The sequence below is a fragment of the Leuresthes tenuis genome, unplaced genomic scaffold (genome assembly GCF_036924035.1).
Source record: "Leuresthes tenuis unplaced genomic scaffold, fLeuTen1.0.hap1 SCAF_4, whole genome shotgun sequence".
In the NCBI taxonomy this organism is placed as follows: Eukaryota; Metazoa; Chordata; class Actinopteri; order Atheriniformes; family Atherinopsidae; genus Leuresthes; species Leuresthes tenuis.
Genome location: NW_027325358.1, coordinates 33,365,716 through 33,371,648, shown reverse-complemented (window position 1 = coordinate 33,371,648; position 5,933 = coordinate 33,365,716). Strand labels below are relative to the sequence as shown.

At 41.1% G+C, this 5,933-nt stretch overlaps 2 non-coding genes across 2 annotated transcripts; both read right to left on the bottom strand.

Moving 5' to 3' along the window:
* Positions 1–1,642: 1,642 nt before the first annotated feature.
* LOC140306262 (U5 spliceosomal RNA) lies at positions 1,643–1,756 on the bottom strand. The gene has a single exon (XR_011915586.1). It is a non-coding gene; the product is annotated as a U5 spliceosomal RNA (small nuclear RNA).
* Positions 1,757–2,142: 386 nt separating this feature from the next.
* Positions 2,143–2,333, bottom strand: LOC140306462 (U2 spliceosomal RNA). The gene has a single exon (XR_011915767.1). It is a non-coding gene; the product is annotated as a U2 spliceosomal RNA (small nuclear RNA).
* Between the last annotated feature and the right edge of the window lie 3,600 nt (positions 2,334–5,933).

Genomic DNA, 5,933 nt, shown 5'->3' with positions numbered 1-5,933 from the left:
GTTTTCATTTCCATCGGTTTAGTATTTGACTGTGAGATTCAAGAGTTTTATTTATCACATACATAATCATGGCCAGATTTAAATAACGTAATTAAAAAAATTTCAAGGAGAGCATGCCCCTGAGCCCAACTAGAAGTTCTGATTTATGACCTCAGTATTTTTTGGGCCCTGCGTACGGCCCTGATTATTAGTATATAAATGTCATGGCCAGAGAGGCCATTATATATCAAAACTTCCTAAGGAGAAGAGGGGAGACAAAGAGAGCTTTGTTTTAAAGAGGAATGTTGTCTCCACTCTGATCGTTATCTTTACGCTGCCCAAATAAGTCGACACAGGAGATATACCAGGTCTCGGCACATGAAAGCAAGTAGAACATTGTATGTGTGTGTGTGTGTCACCAAAGAAAAGAGCAAGGGAGGCAACCACTCGCTGGAGAACTCTTGCGAAGCTGCAGAGAGAAAATTCGTGTGTTGTTCTCCCCTTGCAAGTAAAATACTGAGGCCTCTGGGGGATTTCTTGGTTTCATGCCATTGTCTGTGAGTGAATTTTTCTAACACGTTTTGAAAAAAAGTCGTTTCCAGTGAATCCGTGTTGACGCAGATATTTCTGGAAACGACGCCAATTACCCAAAACGCTGTTGTACATATGCCAGGCCTATATGTCGCGCTGTGACGCTGCCACACCAATACACTAAAACTGGATTAGAAGCCATGGAGCATGCGTATAAAGGCATAGACATATAAAGAATCTTTATAATGTCCAAATATAAAGGTAGTACAAGCCTGTAGTCCGCCATTGTTGTTGTTGTTATGACCATAGACATTATATAGTTTGGAAAAATACAAGTACAATGGACTTGTTAAAGTTTTATTCTTTATATGTCTAGCGACGGTGGACGGAAGTTAATGGATAGAGAGGTGGGGCTTATACGTCATCGTTTCTGAAAAAAATCCGCATTCACCGTTCAGACGAGTCCGGGCTGTCCGGCGTTTTAGGATTTTCCTACTCTGGGACCCGTTTTCAAAAAATACACACCCCTCGAAAATGCCGGATCCATCTGGACGCAAGGCCGAAACGATAAAGTACTTATGCAGATTCGACAAAAAAACTAAATCGTGTGGACGGGCCCCAAAAGGGATGTCAGGATGTCATCGCGATAACACAGCATGTTGTCGTGGAGAAGTCCCATTGGGTCCCAGATGGAGTCAACAATCAACAGGCGGGATCGACTGCTGCTGCTTGGACCTTTTTTTCGTGTGACTCCGGCTCCTTCGTCTGAGTGAGCACAGAGGCTCACTTGATCACTTGATCTTAGCCAAAAGGCCGAGAAGCAATAACTGTCCACTGGTTCACGTCCGAGGGCCCTTCCTGGCACAATGTGCAAATGTAGTGTGTTCTTTTTATGGCCATAGGTGGCCAGAGTGTCACTTTGCACCTCCGCCCACCCGCTGCACTGAGCACTCTTCAGCCCTTTTAAATGGTATAACTTTGCACTCCCGCACGCTCCAGCGAGCACCATTCAAGCAACAACTTTGCACTCCAGCTTCGAACATCGGCACAGTCGCAACAAGTAAGGCGACTCTACTCAGAGAAGTCACTCTGCACAGTAACAAGATTTCTTTTGCACAGACAGAAAGGGCTTCACCCGCAAAGGTAAAGCCTGCCAAAAATAGAAACAACTCATTAGTGCTGCTCTCCACGGAAGTCTTTAGTAAAAGGCGAAAGACTTGTACGTTATGAAGAGAAACCAGAGTACGATTATCCGTCACTGCGGGAGCAGGGCATCAGGCTAGTTGGCATAGCCACCTTCCCCATGGTGAGCTTTGCTTGGTTGAGACGCTTGCTCCCCCCCTTGCTCCTCGGCTGACCAAGTAGGAACAATCGGGCCCTATTCGATGGCTGCCTTGTTTTTTACTCTGTGCAAAAGACAAGGCAGCCACAAACACCACGGGAACACCGTATTGAGGCTTTGTTCTGACCGCTCATTCGGTGTCGCGTTTCTTTCAAGCAATTCTCCCGGTTAGCCCGCACTCGGTCGCTCCCAGAACCGTGTTAAAGTCTACTTCACATTCACTCTCTTTTCTCAGCAGATTAAAAGAAAGTTCCATCCTGCACCGCTGTTTGGTTTTTCACAAGAGCAGAGGAGAGCGCACCGTTCCCAGCGGCACTGCAGTACCGGGTCGATGCTTGGAGTGAACGGAGCAAGCTCCTTTTTCAACTCCTATTCCTAAAAATCCATTTAATATGTAGTCCTCGTATAGAGGACATATCAGATATTAAACTGATAAGAACAGATACTACACTTGGTCTTAGCCAAAAGGCAGAGAAGTGATAACTGTCCACTGGTTCACGTCCGAGGGCCCTTCCTGGCACAATGCGCACTTGTAGCGGTGTTCTTTTTATGGCCATAGGTGGCCTTCCTTCACTCAAACTATGTTAAAACTGCTTTGTCCTTCATATTTACCATGTCTAGAAAGATTTAAACAATAAAAACACCTTTGTACTTTGCAGTAAAAGAAAGAGCAAATCTTAAGTTTCAGGAATCCGAGAATAAGCTTACTTTCATGAGTTCTTCACGATTTCGGATTTTGCTATAAAATGAATTCCTTCACTCAAACTAAATTAAAACTGCTAAACCGCTAATCTGTTACATGTAAGACAGATGTCAAATTCACCGAAATAGGATCTAAGGGTATTCGGCCAATCGAGCTGTAGCAGCTTTGGTAAAAGAGTATAAGTTGAAGAGTTTGTGAATAAAGGTGTGCGCACACATAGTGAGCTGTAGGAAAATAGGCAGGGAGCAATGCCGGCTGTGGTATATGTTCTTGTATGTTGTCTGACTGTTTGATTTTGATGTGTTGTGTAAATGTCCTGTTGAATGTTACATGTTTGGGCTTTGACATGCTTCACTGTGGTTGTTAACTGTGTGGTGTGTCCTGAAATGTTATATGTTTGGGCTGTGTGACATGCTTAATGCTTGTCAGTAGCTACCCACTTATTCATATATAGCAACTGACAACATAAGAAGTCCGGACATACTTTGATAGTAGTTGTAGAAGTATCCTTATTGATAATAGATAAACTAATTCATAGTGATAGAACAGTAGATGAACAGGTGCCTGCACATGTCTCACGAAAATAAAATGGGTGTATGATTGCTGACGGCAGAGCAATACTGCCAAACTTATGAGTTCTTGTGGCAAACTTTATTCAGTGTCTTGACGTGTATACGCTGTTTCGCTGACTTGATTGTCACAAGAAACAAAGTGTGTTTGATAAGATCCGACCATTTTATTACGGGAGGATCAGTATGTATGGATTCTGATGTGACTGATAAACCCATTCGTATCTTAAGCATAATCTAATACGTGAGACAACGCCCTGGCACACAATCAAAAAAAAAAAAAAAGAGAGAGCGGTTTTGTGTCCCCACAGTCCATAATGTAGAAAAGAGAGAAAAAAGCCTTTCTGATTTGGTGTGTGTGCTCACAGTGCAGAGTGTAGAGAAAAGAGAGAAAAGAAAGCCGTTTTGGTGTCACAGGTGTTGTGACTAACACATACACATTTCTGAATTGAGAAAGGAAATTATTTTAGAGGAAGCACTAGAGTTTAGATCCCACATTTGTTGATAGGCATTCATTTATTTTTTCTTTTAATCAGTTTTAAAGTGAATACTAACTGAGAAATGAAAAAGGTGAAGAGTTTAGAAGCTTGGTTCAAGAGCTAAAACTTGGTTTATGATCAGCTGAGTCTCTAAACAGAACAGCAAAGGGCTTCATCGAACATTTAAAAAAGATTCAGATTGTTAGAATATCCAGAATTTATAAGAATGGTGGTGATTACTCTTATTTCCTAGAATGGAAATAACTGCACCATGTCTGTTTTATGAATTTAAGGGGCTAAAAAGTTTTGTTCTCGTTTTTCTATGATTAACCGAATGTATGTGAGAGTCCAAACAGACAGAAGGGTTACGGCCGAGCGCTGGACCTTCCAAAAAAGATGAGACAGGCTGGACCCGTGCCATACTAGTTAAGACCTGCCTGTGGATAACAGGTTCTTTAAACTCTCACACACACAAACTCACACACACGTTCGCACACATACACCCATACACACACACATTCTTGAGCTTGCTGCAAGATTAAACTTTTGCATTAACTGACTCCAGCAACTCTGAGTCTCATTGAGAGAATTTTCTCAACAATTGAGTCCTCAAACCAGATCTCGATGTTTTTTCCGCCGTCCAGGGTCGGAGCTGAAACCGTGCACGGGGGAGTCCAGTACTCCTAATGAAAGACCCCCTGCTGAATTGCGGTAATTACGGGCCAGTGTCCACTGAAAGGGGGAAAAAGTGACGAGATCGTACTTTTGAATCAATGGCCAGAAGCCATTGGCAGTGCAGGCATCAACAATTATGGTGTTATTTCACCCATTAACACTTAAGGTACCTCATGCAGTGGCTGTGATATGGTTACTTAACAAAATATCTTTACCAGACATCTCTCCTACATAACTGTTCTTCTTTCACAGCCACACCTTGTTGTCGAGAGATGTGCTACACTTAATCCATCCACACTGCTACCTACCCCACAGATGGAAAGCCTCATGATTGCATGTCAGAAATAACCATCAGTGTTTTACCCAGGCCAGACTTAACTGATATACGTTATGAAAATGCAGAAATAACTATATTTATTCGACAGGTCAAGCAAAAAACCCTGATGGCACAAATGCTACAGGATTTGCAGTAGTAACAGAAACTGAAGTTTTCTTAAAACAACCACTACCAAAAAATTACTCTGTTCAAGCAGTTGAATTGGTAGCTTTAACTGAAGCTTGTAAATTAAATAACAAATAGGTTGTTAACGTTTACACTGACAGCCAGTATGCCTTCTCAACTGTACATGTGTTAACACAGCATTGGAAAAACAGGTATGTTGACATCCACAGCTAAATGTATAAACTACAAATATTTTAGCATTATTAGATGTTATTCAATTGCCATCTACAGTAGACTCGTATGAATGACCGGAAGGAAAACCATACTGCCAAAGAATTTGTTTAAATATGCTGCAGTATTGAGCCACGGACCATGTCATGTCTCAACAGGAGGGATGGAAGCAATAATGAACAAGGTTTTTACAGCATATGGTTTTACTAATTATTGAAAAAATATTTTTTGAATGAATAAATAAATAAAGTTTTGTCTAGCAGGTCAAATATGTGCAAAATACAATCCACAGGGCAATCTAAGACCAAAACGAAGATAATTCCCTAAGCCAGTGTATCTTTTTCAACATATTTGTTTGGATTTCATTATTTCATTATTGTGTAGATTTCATTGAACTAAATTAATGTTAAGGGAAACGATTCTGCTCAGTGACAACAGAGGTTTTTACCAAATGGACTGAAATATTTCCATGTGCACAAGCAGATGCACTCTCAGTAGCAAAAGCACAGGTAAAATAAATCATTTCTAGATTTGAAATTCCTGAAAAGATCTTCAGTGATAATTTGACACACTTTGTAAACAATGTCAACTCACTGATGGCAAAGAACTTAAAATAGACCTTAGAAACCACTGTGCATATCATCCACAATCAGCAGGTTTCGTGGAGAGACACAATGGAATAATTAAGTCAAGACTGAAAAAAATCATGGAAGAAATGGGAAATATTGGGTTTACTGTTTACCATCCTAAAAATGCATCCTCCAACTAGCACAAGATGAACTCCATTTGAGAAAAGGTATGGAAGACCATTTGTACTCCCACAGTCAAAACACAGTCATCAACTGACATGATGAAGAAAAAAAGAAAAAGAGAAGAAACCTTAGCAGAATACAAATATTAACAAGTAGAGAGATCTCTTCTGTTTAGTCTGTTCCAGGTGAACCGGTGAAGGAATCTCTGAAGACAGTAAAACCACCCGGGG